General features: G+C 41.8%; 1 protein-coding gene across 4 annotated transcripts in view; it reads left to right on the top strand.

Moving 5' to 3' along the window:
* ERBB4 (erb-b2 receptor tyrosine kinase 4) overlaps positions 1-18,437 on the top strand; it is a 966,448-nt gene that overhangs the window by 144,992 nt on the left and 803,019 nt on the right. The gene's annotated exons all lie outside the window — the stretch shown is intronic.

Genomic DNA, 18,437 nt, shown 5'->3' with positions numbered 1-18,437 from the left:
CTCCATTTGTTTACTAATTTCCAAGATTTATCAATAGGGTCTATAAAATACAAGATTAAATGAATTTTCCAATACATCTGTTTGTGAACATATGCTGTCCATGCATTGGCTATTTTGCTTTCTCACTACAGTGTACAGTTAAGGTGATTATTTAAGCAATGGTGGAGATTTCATTGCTTTGATATTGTCTAATCATAGCTCCGAAACATCACAAAGCTAATTATCCAAAGATAACTGTATATCCCTAGAAGTTACCTTATAGCAATTAGAGTCTATATCCATTCTTTATATAAGTAAATCAAGTAAATGACTTTGATCATTGGCAAATGACAGCTGATGTTACACTGTTTCAGCAGGGAAGTTCACATAGATTAACCTCTTCATCTGAAATGCTGAATAGCAATTGAGTATGGGCCTTGAGTGTAGGCAGTATTTATAATAAAAAAATTAAAATTGTACTTTAAAATATTCAAGAAATGTGAAATATAATATGAGAGAAGGCTTATGAGTCAAAATGTTGCAGTATTTAAGACCTTTATACATATTCAGCATTTGCTTGCATAACTATAGGATATCTGCTTTGAACAATCTTTTTAAAAATGTAATTTTTATACAGATAATGCAACTATTCATTGCTCTTCTATGCATAGGCTTAAAATAGTCAATCTGTGTTTAATAAAAAGTGATTATGCAGGTGTGGGGAATAATTTATATTATACTGGGCAGGTCAGGCTTGGTAGCTTGCTACTATAATGGTAGGAGACAGTACCACCTGTGACTGGCCAATGCCAGGTGCTGAGCAATTGTTAAGTAATTTGGCAAATCTCAGGAAGTGCCAACACTTTCGGACAGATGAGCACCTGAAGAGGGTAGTAGGACCCTAGGTGGAGGAAATGCCATTGAAAGCAGAAGATTTAAATCACGATTTAGCCAACGGCTGCTGCAAACTGAAGGGAAAACAACAGGAAACTACCCTAACTAATTTCTTCTACAATAACTATTATGGCAGAACACAAGGCACAGTGATCCACATGTAGCAATGGACGGTTAGACCCTCAGGTCAGAAGGAGAAACAAAGTACACTGGGGAGGAGGCTCTGGCCATTAAGGGTGCACGATTTGGTTTTATGATGGTGCTATATCAAACCCTTTAGGAAATACAGTGCCTGATATTTGAAGGAAAAAGATGACCTGAATTTTCAAAATGAATAATCAGATAATTTATATTATAAACCTAATGCTTAGTGCTCATAAAGTGCTCTTCCTCCTTAGATCTGAAAGAACATTACCAGGGATGGTAAATATCATTATCCCCATTTTATACATCTGAGATTCAGACAGTTTAGTGGCTTGACTTTCAGAGGCCAGCTACCACACCTGTAGACTCCAGTGGGAGCTGCAGTTGCCCAAGGGCTCTGAAAATCAGGCCATAAGTGTTTTGACCGAGGTCAAACAGCAAGTCAGTGGCAGAGGAAGGAACAGACCCCATGAATGCTGGTCCTAGTCTAAAGAACTATCCCCTGAAGACTATGCTGTTTCCTGCTCTTGTATTGCCCAGAGACCCCAGGATTCGTCCTATAACATCTAAAAAAGCCAGTAACTATGCTATCACATGCATTTGGCAACAAGTGACATTCTGTCCCTACTGTAGTTTAGTTTTACAGCAATGACTACTGTGTGTGTATTAGTTATTCCAAGCAGGAACCTCACAAATTGGCCACTGGAAAAAGCACATCTGTCTTTGTAATTTGTGCATATACGTTTGCAACAATCATGTTTATTGCATAATAATTAACTGGCCAAAACCAGGTATTTTATATGATGCACCAGTTGATTTAATCAATGACTTTTCCAACACGCTTGCTCTTTAAAAACTGACAAATTTCCGGCATGATCAGGTTTTCTTTCTGAATCTATTTTTCTTTTCGTTAGTTTCTTAGAGATGATTTAATGTGCTGTAAAACTGGTGTCCATACTTGCCATTCTTTATTTATTACTACTTAGCAAGCTATACTAAGTGCTTGGAAAAAATTCATGTCAGAAAATTGAACACTAGAGAGTAACAGGGAAAGTTGCTTTTTTATTAGTATTATTATTATTATTGAGTCCACCGACTAGACAAATATGTAATTAGGCTCTTTCTAAATTATCTTAAGGCGGAAAAAAGAAGCTTCAGGATGGTGTATAATTTTGAAGTAGACAGTAATTTTATCCAAACTGATGGCAATAACTATACCCTCATTATATCCTAATAATCATGGGCCCTTCATTCACTCTTTGGAGCAGGGACTGTCTTTTAGCATATGGCTGTATAACGCCTAGCACACTAGGACCCAATTTGAGTGAGGCTTTTAGGTGCGACTGCAATATAAATGTTTACAAATTATTTGAATCAACATCCGTGTGGAGTGAACCCTCCCTGATGTTCTACCTTGTCCCCTGTGGATGAAGAGGTAGGTCTCTCAAATCCATGGCACGATCTTCCTTTGGCCCTTATTCTATTGAAAGTTCTCTCTTAGGTGAGAGACTCGCTGCTGGACAGTAGTGAGTTGAGAGCAAACCCAGGCATTGTGGAAAGTTGTACAATATCTTGCCCCGGGTGCCAATAGAAAATCGAGGGGCACCACCTCCACCAAACCTTTCTGTGCTGAGCATAACCTGTCAGGCAGTGGCAGGTCCTGAGAGTGATGCTGCCTGGAAGAGGTGGCAAGGAGGCACAGAGATTCCATGAAGACGCTTGTGCCCCCTGGGGCTGAGAAGACAACTCTCTGGCCATTTCACCAACCTTATCCTCTGATGGAGTGATCACAGGAAATCTCTCTGAGGATATTCCCTCCCCATAAACGCCCCGGATGGGGGTGATTAGTACTGGGCAATTAATTCAAGCCACTCTAAGAGCTTCAGCAATCTTTTCATAATGATATGTAGTCCAGTGAGCAAGCTTACTTGCCCAAGCTTCTGGGGTTGCTACAATCTCCTTTTTAGACTCACAACAAAGAGGAAGTGTGAGACCTGGCAAAATGTCATTCTGAACCAAAGACTGAATCAAATTATTATCTAGAGAGGGCCTGAAGGAAGGGAACTGGTGTCAAACTTCCAAAATCATAGCACGCTGTTAATGAAATAACTACATGTGTGTCTGAGATTCTTAGGCATGGAAGGAAACCAGTGAAGGGCTTGATCCTACCCCCATAGAAGTCTAGGCAAAACTCCCATTGACTTCTATGATGCAGGATAAGGAACTCAGGGTATGTCTACAATGGAGGTGGACGATGTCATTTCTAACTCTGGTTGCATTAGCATGCTAAATATAGACGTGTGGCTGTGGGTGTGTGAGCAGCGGGAGAGGCTAGCAGCTTGGGCACATCCCTAGGGTTTTGGATGGGATCTACGAGGGCAGCTAGTCCCTCCTGCTGTTCGCACCGCGATGGCTACACTTCTGTTTTTAGCATGCTAGTTTGAGAACAGCTATTAGGGATACATCTCCTCAAGTTGGCAATTATACCTCAGCTCCAGTGTAGACATTCTCTGAGAGAACGAGGCAGCACTCAGTGCTATAGTTTGTCATGGTAAAAAAAAAAAAAAATCAACACATTCCGTAACTTGATTATGCTTCTCAAATTAGTGTATTTGTTCCTGAATGTGCATCAAGAGACTCTTCTGGTATTAGTAATTTCTAAGGCCAGGCACCATTCTTTTAGACCACTTGGAGCAAGCAGTCTTCAAAGGCTCTCACTTCCTCTCTCACTGATCTTTGGATTCTCCCTTTCAACCTTCCACCCAAGGTGTTTCCCTTTTAGCCCTGGGAAAGGTGGACAAAGCCTTTCCTGTCGTTCCGAGCTCCAAGCCTTGTTAAATGAAACAACCCCCAGAAAAGCAAGCAGCAACAACCAAAGGGGACTAAAACCCTGAAACAAAAGCACTGCTTCAAAGGTTGCCCTCCAGTTACTGGCCTCTTCGTAACTTACAACAGTGGTATCTGATGGTTTAAAAAAGGGAATCAAACTTTCTTGATTCTAATCCTGGCTCTGCCATTAATTTCCTATACTTGTCTGGGCAATAGACCAATCTGTCCCTTAGTTTATCCATCTGCAAACTAGATATAATAAAGTGATGTGATGAGGCTTTAGTGCTTTCTAGCCCTGGAGATCCTTGGATCAGAAGTACCAAATAAAAAGAAGGCATAGTGCTGTATAATTTATATGTTTCAGAGACAAATACACATGTTAACCTTGGACACATTCAAGAGACATTTGTGAATGCGTTTGCCAGTGGAAGTTTTGCTGGGAAGCGCCTGTCTCTCTTTATCCCGAGGAATGGAAGATTACCTGTGGCATATAATATGCTAATAAGTTAGAACTATGATAGATATAGGCAGTATTTTAGCTTTTCATTCTTATTTTACATTCATTGCTGCCACCCCGTATTCCAAACAAGGAGACAGGATAGGGCTCTGTTTGGAATCTGTCAGAATTGCTCCTTTATTGGTCAGAGGAGTCACAGTTAAACCACATGAAACGCTCCCTCTCTTCCAGCTGCCGCTTATTGCTTTCTCCTAAATTTATTATGTATTTATGTATATTACAGTACAAAGAAGAAGGCTGGTCCAGGTGTTAGGGCAATGGCCTATGACTTGGGAGACCAGAGTCCACTTCCCTGCTCTTCCAGAGACTTCCTGTCAGACCTGGTACAAATCATTTACCCTCTCTCTCTCTCCGTTCCCTACCTATACAATAGGAATTGTACCAATTCCCTACTTCACGGGGGTGTTGTGAGGCTAAACGCAGTAAAGATTGTAGGTGCTGAGATACCATGGCTATCTCAGTACCAAAGACAGAGAGATGGCACCTGGAGAATCAAACTGAGGCTGGCCATTGTGCTTGGCACTGTGCAAACATACACTAAGAAACTGACTTTGCCTTGAAGAGCTCATCTTCCAAATGGAGAAGACAGACAAAGGGTGGGAGGGGAAACAGGCACAGGGAGGGGAGGTAACTTGGCCAAGGACAGTGGCAGGTCCAGGAACAGAATCCTGGTCCAGTGCCCTGTCGACTAGACTCCGCTGTCTCCAGCCAGCTTATTTCTTTGTTAATGGTACTAAATTTGTCTGTTAGATGGAAACCTAGGAAATGCCTTATGAGCTCAGAGCAGCTGGCCATCTAGTCCGGTAAACCCACTCTGGCAGTGGCCACTATCAGATGCTTCAGAGGAAAGGGTAAGACACCCAGTGGTAGGCAGTTATGAAATAACAGGCTCCTAGGAAAGGTTTCATGCTAACCTTCATCATTTCATGTTGGCTTATGCCCTTGAAACATGAGAGTTCATATCCATACTATGACTATACACGGTACTTTTGTTCTGACAGTATCCTATCTGATTAAGAACAAGCCATGAAGGCAAGTATAAAATCTCTGGGTGAAATCCTGGCCTCATTGAAGTCAATGGCAAAAGTCCCATTAACTTCAGCAGTGCCAGGATTTCACCCCCTGTGTATATTTTCTAGAATGCCTCATGATTAGAGTGATATTCTATTCATCATAGTATGGCCCATTTGTTACAGTAGGAGTATACATTTGTTTTCTATTGCTGTCATATAGCTGTCCTTTTCTTTGTTGCTGTAATCATTTCTTCAAAATATCAGTTAAAAAAAAGTTGAGAACTTGAAATCTTAATCTTAATTTTGTCCTAACCTTTCCAAAATAGATTAAATTACTTTTAAAAGAAATGTCAGCAATCATGTGGACGTTGTACAATTGTGCCCAGTCAATACATAAGTAAATGGAATGAATTATCTCCACTGTATATTCATTAGAGCATGAAATGCAAAGAACTCCTGACCTCCAATGCGGTATAACATCCTCAGACACAGTTTGAAGCAAAAAATGTGTATGATATAGTGGCTGAAAAGAGCATTAACATGTGAGACCAGTCTACTTATTTAGCTAGAGATCCTCGTAAGCAGGATTATTTTTTCACTCTTAAATTTTTGTACCGGCGACTACAGTAGACAAACGCTTTATTATTATTGCTGTGTTACAGGAATGTCAGAGCAGTGTTGGCCTGTTAAATATGTCAGTTTATATTGGAAAATAAGGATGCCTGGTTGTTTTTTTTTTAAATGTATTTCAAGTGGGTCTGTGGCAAAATATGTGTGCGGCTGAGTTCTAGTCCAAAAAATTAATACTTTTAAAATGAGACTACGATTTAAAACGTCCTCATTATGATTGCTTAATGAGGCAACTTACCCTTATTAAGGGACTCCAGTAACAAATGAGAGGGTTTTAAAAACAAATTTTTGGAATTCTTGTAATTATGTACAGATGCAATCAATGGCTGTTTTAATGCTAATCATTTAATTCAGATTCACATTGTACCATATTTCATGACACTGTATTCACATCAGATTCCGGTATTGGTAACCTAGGACCTTAAGCTTTACATTATATAATTACAAATGCCAGTTGCATCAAAGGAACTATTAAGAAGCCATTAAAACCATACAGAAAGATTCTAACTGTCCCTGAAAACACAGGTTAGTGGAAAAGCGAAAACTGATTTTTCATCTTTGACCTTTACTTAAATGTAAAAGATATTTTCACCGGGGGGGGGGGGGGGGCGGCAAGGGGGTCATTTCACATTCCCCACAACTTCTTTGTTAGAAGAGACAATTTTTCAAATTTTGAAATTTTTCAACAGGAAATAAGGATGCACATATTCATGGAAGTTTTCCAGGTTTTTTACCAGCTGTGTCCGATGCACATACCCCAGCAATACAAGGGTGCCCAGCTACCAGGAGATTTCCCTGTAGAAATGTTTGGGTTGAGGAGGCTATGTTGATTGGCCACTCTGTGGGGAAGCGATCGCCTTTCTACCGTCTCCTTTCGTGTTCTCCCCGATTGCACCAACAATGCAAGAAACCATGTGAGATTAAACTAACTCAGTGTCATACAAATTGACATAATGATCAGACCTGTGGTCCATCCAGTCTAAAATCCCATCTCTGCTGGTGACCAGTATCAGCTGATTCAGAGGAAGGTGGAAGAAATCCTCCAGTAGGCTGTGACGGTGGCAGAGAAGGTGCCAGCTCGTGCCAAAGGCCCAGGGTCTCACTGAGCACTGACAAATGCATAACTGGGTATCAATCTCTCTTATCTGTGGGTTAGTACAGTTAAAATAGATATTTGTGTTTGTTTAGGGTTCAGACTTTATGGAATGCTTGTAGAATGCTGCATATGCTAGTCATAATAGCTGTATTCCATGGTATAAAGTTATATTGAGTGTATGCATTGTAAACCTCTCCAACTGTGTAACTTACCAAACAGCAAAAGAAGTATTAATTAAGGTAAAGTGCTCGTCATGCACATAAGATGGCCCACTGAAGGCAAACAAGGCATTGTGTAGCATCAAATGACACAGACCATGTGGATTGCATTCCTCACTACCCAGGGCAGGCCCTAGATCAAATGGTGCCCCAAGTGCGGAGTGTCTTCAGCACCCCGCCATCCATTTTTTCCCATCACATTTGCCCCTTGCTGCAAACTAGATTGCAACTGAGCTTTTTGTTTCCAACCCTGAGTTCCTGAAGGTTTCTTTGGGTGTATCTTTTATTTTCTGCAGGACAAAACAGACAGTATGAGGGAGAGCATTTAAAAATCTATGTTCCGCAGTCTTAGAAAGTCATCAAATATTACGTGTTAAGCATGACAAAAGAAGTAACAGTATTTCTTCTATGTTGTTGCCGAGAAAGGGGTTCAATAGATATCTCTGGCATCTCATTAAATATGTCCTTTATTAGTCACTACTTACACTCTTCAAGTCTTAAAACACAAGTACACTTTCACAATTACCCAGTAAAACAAGGTTCACAATATTGCAGCTCTGACTCTGGCTCTGACTTAAGTTCATTATTTCATCTTGCTGACTGACTGGAGACGCCCTGCCCCTTATATTCCTGTGATGGCATGGCTCACAACATTCTAGGAGGTTCAAGGAAAATGTAGTTCTCAGAAAGTCTGGAAAGTTCCAGGAGATTCTACAAAGGTCCAGAACATTCTAGGAGACTTGTGAAAAATGAATTCACATATGGAATACCTGAAACATGTTACTTCAAACATTCTATTTTCCCTTTTCTCTCTAACAACAAAAACAGCATAGATCATAGAATCATAGAACTGGAAGGGACCTTGAGAGGTCATCTAGTCCAGTTCCCTGCACTCAAGGTAGGACTAAGTATTATCTAGACCATCCCTGAAAAGTGTTTGTCCAACCTGCTCTTAAAAATCCCCAATGATGGCGATTCCACAACCTCCCAATTTATTCCAGTGCTTAACCACTCTGACAATTAAGAAGTTTTTCCTAATGCCCAACCTAAACTGCCCTTGCTGCAATTTAAGCCCACTGCTTCTTGTCCAATGCTCAGAGGTTAAGAAGAACAATTTTTCTCCCTCCTCCTTGTAACAACCTTTTATGTACTTGAAAATTGTTATCATGTCCCCTCTCAGTCTTCTCTTTTCCAGACTAAACAAACCTAATTTTTTCAATCTTCCCTCGTAGGTCATGTTTTCTAGACCTTTAATCATTTTTGTTGTTCTTCACTGGACTTTCTCCAATTTGTCCACTTTTTTCCTGAAATGTGAGACCCAGAACTGGACACGATGCTCCAGCTGAGGCCTAACCAGCATGGAGTAGAGCGGAGGAATTATTTCTCATGTCTTACTTACAATACTCCTGCTAATGCAGCCCAGAATGATGTTTGCTTTTTTTGAAACAGTGTTACAAGGTTGACTCATATTTAGCTTCTGATCCACTATGACCCCCAGATCCCTTTCCACAGTACTCCTTCCTTGGCAGTCATTTCCCATTTTGTATGTGTGCAACTGATTGTTCCTTCCTAAGTGGAGTACTTTGCATTTGTCCTTATTGAAATTCATCCAATTTACTTCAGACCATTTCTCCAGTTTGGCCAGATCATTTTGAATTTTAATTCTGTCCTCCAAAGCACATGCAACCCTTCCCAGCTTGGTATCGTCCGCAAATTTTATAAGCGTGCTCTCTATGCCATTATCTAAATCATTGATGAAGATATTGAACAGAACTGGACCCAGAAACAATCCTGCGGGACCCCACTCGTTATGACCTTCCAGCATGACTGTGTCCAACTGATAACTACTCTCTGGGAACAATTTTCCAACCAGTTATGCACCCACCTTATAGTAGCTCCATCTAGGTTGTATTTCCCTAGTTTATTTATGAGAAGATCATGCAAGACAGTATCAAAGGCCGTACTAAAGTCAAGATATACCACATCTACCACTCCCCCCCCCCCATCCACAAGGCTTGTTACCCTGTCAAAGAAAGCTATCAGGTTGGTTTGACACTATTTGTTCTTGACAGATCCAGGCTGACTGTTATCACCTTATTATCTTCTAGGTGTTTGTAAATTGATTGCTTAATTATTTGCTCCATTATCTTTCTGGGTACAGAAGTTAAGCTGATTGGTCTGTAATTCCCCGGGTTGTCCTTATTTCTCTTTTTATAGATGAGCACTATATTTGCCCTTTTCCCAGTCTTCTGGAATCTCTCCTGTCTTCCATGACTTTTCAAAGATAATTGCTAATGGCTCAGATATCCCCTCAGTCAGCTCCCTGAGTATTCTCGGATGCATTTAATCAGGTCCTGATGATTTGAAGACATCTAACTTGTCTAAGTTGTCTAACTTGTCTAAGCGTCCCGAGCCCAGCGCATGGGTCACCTGCCCCTAAATCCGGCCCTGTTACTACCTCCAGGAAGGGGAAGCTTACACATGAACTCAACCATCAGCTTGGATTCTGGCTTGAATGTGATAAAAATCCTTGACACAGAGAAACTGGGATCTTTATGTCGTCTGGACTCTGAGGGGCAAAGATTCCTGAACATAAGCAAGCTATTCCCATGCTACTTGGCATAAGTCAGCCCTAAAGGACATACAGAGCTGCTTATTGTAGAAGCTTATATTACGTTTTAAAATCTAAGACTGTAACTCATTTGTGTGTGTATGTTTCCTGTTTTAACCTTGTAAATGACTCTTATTTCTTTTCTTACTTAATAAATCTTTAGTTAGTTTGTTACAGGATTGGCTACAGGTGTTGTTTTTGGTTTGAGATCTGAGTACAATTGATCTGGGGTAAGTGACTGGCCCTTTGGGACTGGGAGTAATCCCAATATTGTTGTGAATTTTAGTGTAAAGTGACCATCTATCACGTAGTCCAGCTTGCCTGGGTAGCAAGATAGACGGCGATGCCCAGGGGGCCTGTCTGTGGCAATATGGTAAGAGTGCTATAGTGCTTTAGGAATTCACACTTGTTACGGGATTGGTGAAATCTTGATTATAGAATTTACAACCAGTTTGGGGTGCCTACCCTGCTTTTTGACAGTCTGCCCTGAGGTTGATACTCATGGTCATGAGCCAATCCAGACAGTGCGATATGGGCATTTTGTGATAACCTGCCTACAGGGAAAGTTAGTTCCTGACCCTCATTAGTTAGAGACTAGTTTTTACCCTGAACATGAGAGTATAAATCCTTTCCAAACCACTTCTTGGTTTGTTTTATTTTAATCCTTACTATTTGGAGCTCTGGATATTCTTGTTAACCGTTTAAATGTCCAGACGCTTCTGTCAGTTTTTGATACACAGAGTATGATTTTGCCAGATAATTTGTATGCCTCTAAATAGATCTCAGCTAAACCACAATTACATTTATAGTAAAAAACAAACAAACAAACAAAAACCCCCAAAGAAATGTCAAATTTCATTTTTAAAAATCAGCACATCACCGATCATGACATTTAAGGAATGACATTATTATTCATGCAGCTCTTGGTGTTTTGCCCAGCTTTCTAGAAAGGAACAGGTGTATGTTTCATTCTCTGAGCAACTCTAAATAGCATCTCTCTTTTTATTTACACACACACACACACACACACACACACACACTCGCAGTAATCAGGCAGATCTCCCCTAGAGTTCTACTTTTAGTTGAATATTGATTATAATGTTTGGCTCAGCTTTGATGTTAGATGGCCTTCAAAAGCAGTGGTCGAGCTGTATTTGTCACAGTATATTAAAAGCTGATTCACGTCAGCCTCTCAATGTAGAAGACTGCCCTCACGGTCTCCCATTTGAGCAAGCGATGCTGAATGGATAGTTCACTGGCATGCCCAGAATGCAAGGCAGACATAAAAGCTAGGACAATGTGTAGGGGAATGGCGTTTATTTAGAGTCTGCTCACAGCTCCGTCTGCCACCACAAGTGTTTGTGGGTCTTGGCCCCATTTCGTTTTGCAAGAGCCACGCAACTTTTCTTTTCCTCTGTTAAATGGCTACAGAATAACTTGCTGTAATAAACTAAAACACCTCTCTGCTGCAAGGAGAGCTGATTCAGCACCCTTTATTTTAAAGGGGGGAAATAAAACATGAATCTTCAGGGAGGATTTATATTGTTCATCAGCCCTTTTATTTCCCCTCCCTGGTGTTTTGTTTGTTCTGTAAAAGCTGCCCACTTGTATTATCCCCAGCTTTCACATACTGGAGATCGCTGACTGAGGAGTCTTTATTAGCAGGAGCAGGAGTCAAGGGGCTTTAGAGAGAGATTCATTTTTTCTTAATATATAAATAAAAATATAAGTTCTAATCGGCACAGAAAAGTTTGGAGAGGTATAGGATGCATTGTGTAAAATCTTTGGCAAAACATGCTAAGTTATCACTCTAGTATACTTTCAACATCTGTCCCTTTCTTACTCCTAACTCCCGCCAAAACCAAACAATTAGCTGGCTGCATACAGTAGAACCTCAGAGTTATGAACACTAGAGTTACGAACTGACCGGTCAGCCGCACACCTCATCTGGAACCGGAAGTACGCAATCAGGCAGCAGCAGAGAATACAAAAGTGAATACAGTCCAATACTGCGTTAAAGGTAAACGACTAAAAAAATAAAGGGAAAGTTTTAAAAAAAGGATTTGACAAGGTAAGGAAACGGTTTCTGTGTTTGTGTCGTTTAAATTAAGATGGTTAAAAGCAGCATTTTCTGCATTGGAAAGTTTTAAAGCTGTATTAAGTCAAGGTTCAGCTGTAAACTTTTGAAAGAACAACCATGACGTTTTGTTCAGCGTTATGAGCATTTCAGAGTTACGAACAACCCCCATCCCTGAGGTGTTCGCAGCTCTGAGGTTCTGCTGTAATAGATTGACTCAGAAGAAGGGCTAGTTACATCAGGAATCAGAAGTTCAAGTAAGTCTAGGTTCCCATTCAGAACTCTGTTACAATACCTGCTCTGATATGCCTCATCAGACATCAGGTTTGATTAAAAAGCACAGACTTCTCAATAAACTATGTTAGATTATGTTCTTAGATTACAGCTGTATAGAAAGTAGAGCTCTGCTTATGACACACTACTCATTAAAAACAGCTCACTGGAAAGTTTGCTGAGGTTTGTGTGAACCAGTGGCTTTCCCACTTATGTTCTTTTTCATCATTCATCATTACCAGGAAACTTGCAGTATTTGTGTGACAGTTATTCTGTGAGCTCTCACTACAATTTAACTGAAAGAACTGCCGTACTTTCACCTGCACTCCTATAGTTGTGTGTGTGTGTGTGTGTGATGTTAGAGACACATACACACGTACAGCTGAGGATTTACCAGCATAAAGAGTGCAGGTCTGGATACTATACTGGCAAGATTTTGAGGCTGCTTATCACTGCTCTAATTACCTAAAATAGGCTGTCTCATAGTCACTGTATAGAAACTGACAAGCTGTATGGTATGATAAAAATATGCATGTATAAAGGGATTCTTTGCTTTTTATATATAGCAACTTGGTGATTTTACACTCCCTTCTACTATTTATGCAGTGAGGTTTAAAAAAAAAAAAGTTCCAGGTGATTAGAAAGTGCATATAGAAGTACAGATTTTGAGATTATGTTCGTGCTTTAGGGCATATCTTATTATGTGTACAAGTGTGAACTTTGTACTGAAGTCCTTGCGTAGCTCTATAATGGATAAAAATGTGACTCTAATGTCAAGTACAGAGTGCTCTTTAAATGCCTTTTCCCAGCTTGAGTTTGTGTGTTATTTTGCTTCAACCAAATCTATAGAAATTCCCCAAATTCTCTTTAGAAAAGAAGTCTTATATACGTTCCGTACTAACAAGTAGGTTGTGTCGTGGGGACCCTGCAGCGGGTAGGGCAGGAGATGGCACTGATCTCTGCCCTTGCCTCCTCAAGTCCTTAGGGAGTTGATCAGTAATGGTGCCCTACTCTCTTTGCAGGTGTTCAGCAATTCTCAGGAAATGGCTCCAGCCTCTCCCAGTCCAGCAGTAGGTTTCTGGCAGGGGTAGCCAGTATGGGTGGGGGCTCGCAGGAGGTGAGAATTAATCCTGCCCTGCTCCCACCTGCTTTCATAATTAGTCACGGCAGGCAGTACCCCATAATCCTTAGTGCTTTACATTGAGTGGGAAGCTCCTGGCATTCCACGGCGACCCATCTACTGGGGTGCCAGCTGACCCTACGCTGTGTGATAGCCAACATCTGTGGAACCAGGACTGTTTCCCAGCTTCCATCTTTATTCGGACAAACATATGCTACACAGAAGAAGGGTGTCATTCCTCATACTGTTTGTAGTGCATTTGGCAGAGCAAATGTACAGTAACTGGCCTCCTCTAAAGCAAAAAAAAAAAAAGAATCTAATACAAAGCCTGTGTTTATGGGAGGGAACAATGACTAACAAAAAGATCAAACAGAAGAAATACTTTCTCACAGTGGAGGGATGCTATCAGTGGTGCAGTATCAGCTGTGGTTTTTGATAGGGCAAATGGGTCGCTGATTGATATACATATTTATAGCAGTGAGCTATTAATGGGTACTGAGAACATTTTTCTGTTTACCCGTATTAAATTCCTAGCTTAGTGTGTTTTGCTCAGTAGTGCCCCAGTATATAGCACTTTGTAGGGTGTTCCAGAGGAACTTTTTCTCAGTATCACTGAGACATTCTTTGTTCTGCCATCTGAAAATTCGGAGGCCTGCTTTTTTGCTTAAGTCCCTGGCCATGCAAATGTGCCCATGTGGGTGGACCCCATTGATTTCACTGGGGTTCTTCATGGAACTCATAAGCAGGTTCAGAGCCTAGGACTGTAATAACTGCTAAACAAGCAATGAACCATTTGCATTTTCCCAGCCTGTTAAGTCATTGTTGGAGTTAAAGGGTGAAATTCTGGCTCCATTGAAGTCAGTGGGAGTTTTGCCATTGACTTCAATGGAGCCATGATTGCACGCCAGCATTGCATTGTTGTTATCAATTGATGTGTTTATGATTTGGAAATAGTAACATCATCTTGTGATTCTAAAAACTACAGATCACTACAGTGCAGCCGATTCGACCTGTAGTTACATTGCTACACCCCACTGACTTCAATAGAGTAGCACTGCTTTTACTGAGAATGGAATTTGGCCCCAGAATGTGTGGAGATATTAAACATCCAGTTTGTTTACCAAAAATTGGCTTCTTTCCATTGAAGGGTCTGTACCAAATTAACCTTTGATATAAGTAGGCACAACTGACCAGAGATATCAAAGGGGGCTGCATGCATTTATGCCAAGGATGTTTCAAGAGTTTCCAAATGCATCTGAGCATCAGTCGAACAAGATGACATATATTGTGAAGTCAGATAAGTAACTGTTGTTCCATACCTTCATTGCCCTGGTTTTACTGATGGTCGGTAGCTAGGTTGGCAATAATTTCTGTGGCATATTGTCCCTGGAACTAACTGTCCATCTGGGTCATTCTTATGAAAACATTTAATCTCTAGAGGACTGTGACGGGGTGTATCAGCCTCGCACTGGTACAGCAGGGGTTAACCCTTCTCTCTTAGCCAAGGAGGCCACATACCCCTGGCTCTGCTGGGCATGCTCCAGCTGGAAGCAGGGTATAAAAGCCAGCAGAGCAGCTCAGTCTGGGCTGACTGCCGGTGGGGAAGGAGGTGTGTTGCTAGCTCCTGAGGGAGGACCGCCTACACTCCAAGACCCGGAGGCTAGCCAGTCGGAGACTGATCCTGACACACCGGCTCGGGACGTCATGGAGGGTGAAGAGACCGGAGAAGCCCAGAGACGGACAACCCCAGAGTCTTGGGTAGGAAGTAACTGAGGAAGGTTTTACAAGTAAACGGTCACAGAACCGGATTAAGGCTTGGTGTGTTTCGGTTGGAGCCCCACCAAGCTGGTGGCAGGCAACCCCGTCACTGACAGGGCCCTAGGTTGGGACCCGGTAGAAAGAGCGGGCCCGGGTTCCCCTATCCTGGCCACCACCGGCCCCGCTCACCACTATTATGGACTCTGGCCACTAGGCTGCACTGCCCTGAGAGCAAGGGCCATACCATTGACTCTGGTCACTGCCCTGAGAACAAGGGCTGTATTATGGACTCTGGCCATTGAGCCACAGTGCTGTGAGAGCAAGGGCTGTATTACGGACTCTGGCCGCTAGGCTCACTGCCCTGATAAGAGGGACTGTATTATTGACTCTGGCTGTCAGGCTGTGCTGCCTGGATCACAAGGGTCATTGGACTAAGGACATAGGGCCATGCAGCCCAGAGACCAGGGCAGCCCTACAGACACAACCGCAGGGCCGTAACGCCCCCCCACCCCTGCCTCCCAAAGGGTGACGGGTGTATCAGCCCTGCAACAAGGACCAATCCTGCTCCCATTGGAGTCAATTGTAAAATTTCAACAAAGCTATTTTGATTTACCCTTGCTGAGAATCAGGGTCCCCGTGACTTGAAGGGGAACAAGATTGGGTCTTAGTTTAGAGCTATGGATGACCTACCATGTATGATTCTCTTTGATTTCATGTGTGCTGTGCATCTGAAGACCAAGTTAACCCCAAAGAAAACAATAAACTAGTAATGAGAAGAAGATTTTTCCTTAAAAAATGAGATAAACGAATGCACCCGCTAGTCTAAATTCGTCCCTGCCGGAATGCCACTGGAATCAGTCTGTCTTCGTCCAGGTTTTTTTGCACACACCCATTCGCTGCCTTCTGAGGGCGTTCCTCACTCCCACAGACAGTCCCCAAATGCAGAGCCTTGGGTAGTCTTGCGTGTGAGGTAGCAATGCATATACACTACAGCACTAATGATTAACCGGTGAGCCCCTGAGGTTCCCCCCCCCCCCACCCCCCCGCACAAAACCTCCTTTCAGCAGATTCCTTATCTGCTATCAAGGGAGTGTTTAAAGCAGCTAAAACTCTTAAGCGCCTTGTCTCAGAGACTGATGGGGATAATTAAGCCAGTGTGTTTCAGCCCTCTGCTCTTCTTCATTGCATTGCTGGAAAGTGGGGAAAGGGCTTCATTAGCCAACAGAAGACATTGGAAATCCATGTTCAGCAATGTAGTTTGTTTGTTTTTTTTCTCGTTCCTTCTTCCTCGCTGCTGGCTGCTGATATTCACCTATCTGAACCTCCAGGTAGAAGGGAGAATTACCCAACGATTGCAGATCATTTTATTTTTTCTACACAGGAAAAAGTCAATCATTATGTGCTATAATCTAATCAAAATAAAGCTCATGTGCATTGATTTATGAAATGACAGGGAAAGACTGGAGGATAGTCTGCTTAAAAAACAAAATCTGGAAGAACAGATTTCTCATCCGCTTGGCTTTTCTGCTCTGACTCTGGATGAAATAGTGAAATACAGATTATACAACGTCTTACTGGAAAGATAGATGCAGAGATCATGGCCAGTAATCACTGCTACATCAGAATGAGTTTTTCTAGCACCTCTGTGAAGTTGTGTAGTAAATTATGATGTTACATTAGATACATTATTTCCTGTTTTAGTAAATAAGTCTCCTGAGACAGATTCCAAAAAGCCAGTTGTAGATGACTTTACAAGTATGCTGGAATCCAAGTACTAAGCAATTTATCATGGCTCAATGGCACCCCATGGGATAGAAGGGTGGGTGTCCATATTTTCAGTCCCTTTTCTCTCTCCTCTGTTTTAATCTGTTTTTTGCCTATATTTTTTTATAATTTAGCGTAATATTTGTTCTTGTTGTGTAGCTCCCTCCCCCTGTTCCTGACTCAGCTGAAGGCTAAATGCCACATGGAGTAGCAGCATTCACTGGTGGTTCCATGGGATAAAGTTGCAGGGGCTGGGAAAAGAAGATTAGTCCAGTGGTGGCAGCCTGATCATGTAGCCCTGTGCAGCTGATCTGCTCGTGGGGCCATATGTATCAAGGGCTGCTGTGAGGACAGAGAGGGAAGTGTTGGCTTTCAAGGAGCCACCTGCTACCAATCCACAAATAGATTCCCTTTGTATTGGGCAACAGCAGATCCAGGGTTATGTTCCTTTTCCTTCCCCAGGGCAGACCAGTCTGACCCCCATACAGGTTGGGAAGCACTGTCTTAACCGGTGTCAGAGTAGCAGCCATGTTAGTCTGTATCTGCAAAAAGAACAGGAGAACTTATGGAACCTTAGAGACTAACAAATTTATTTGAGCATAAGCTTTCGTGAGCTACAGCTCACTTCATCGGTTGCATTCAGTGGAAAATACAGTGGGGAGATTTATATACACAGAGAACATGAAACAATGGGTGTTACACACTGTAACGAGATTCTGTATGGTAACACCCATTGTTTCATGTTCTCTGTGTATATAAATCTCCCCACTGTATTTTCCACTGAATGCATCCGATGAAGTGAGCTGTAGCTCACGAAAGCTTATGCTCAAATAAATTTGTTAGTCTCTAAGGTGCCACAAGTCCTCCTTTTCTTTTTACTGTCTTAACTGCTGCTTAGACATAAGAGGCAATTTTCAAAGGGAATTAGATAGCCAGTGACTTTCAATGGGAATTGGCCATCTAACTACCATCACTTTGCCTTTGAAAGTCTCCCCATAAATTCAGTAACTTTTGATTACACTCAGTTACCTTGATTAAGGATGTAAGCCTTTAATTAAACTGAATGGATACAGTGCTGAATAGTTCTGTGTTTAACCACAGTGTCCCTAGGGAGTGAGTCTGTCTCCTGTGTTGCTACAGTTTTGAGATCAGCAGGGTGAGAATCACCTTGGGAGATTCTCTTAGCTTGGGAGACTCCCCAGGAGTACATGAAGAACAAATATAGGGACCACCCATGCAGTCACAAGTAAGTCATTTTGTCTGTATTACAAGTTCCACTGAGCAGATAATTAAGGTTACAATCACAAACACATATACAAAACCTGAAAGAGCCCTTGCAATAGCCAGTGGCCGTGCTGTATTCATACTAATATTCCCAAAGCTATCTCAGAGTCGGATGCATCTCTCAACAAGTGGTCCCTGAGAGAGGGGTGTTGATGGAATCTTCCTCACTTGGTTGTTCCCTCCCTATCGATATCAGGGAACCCTTTTCATCCTGTGTCATGACAACATCT

The sequence above is a fragment of the Natator depressus genome, chromosome 11, assembly GCF_965152275.1.
Source record: "Natator depressus isolate rNatDep1 chromosome 11, rNatDep2.hap1, whole genome shotgun sequence".
Taxonomy (NCBI): Eukaryota; Metazoa; Chordata; order Testudines; family Cheloniidae; genus Natator; species Natator depressus.
Note: the sequence above shows the minus strand (reverse complement) of the source record. Positions and strands in the feature narration are given on the sequence as shown.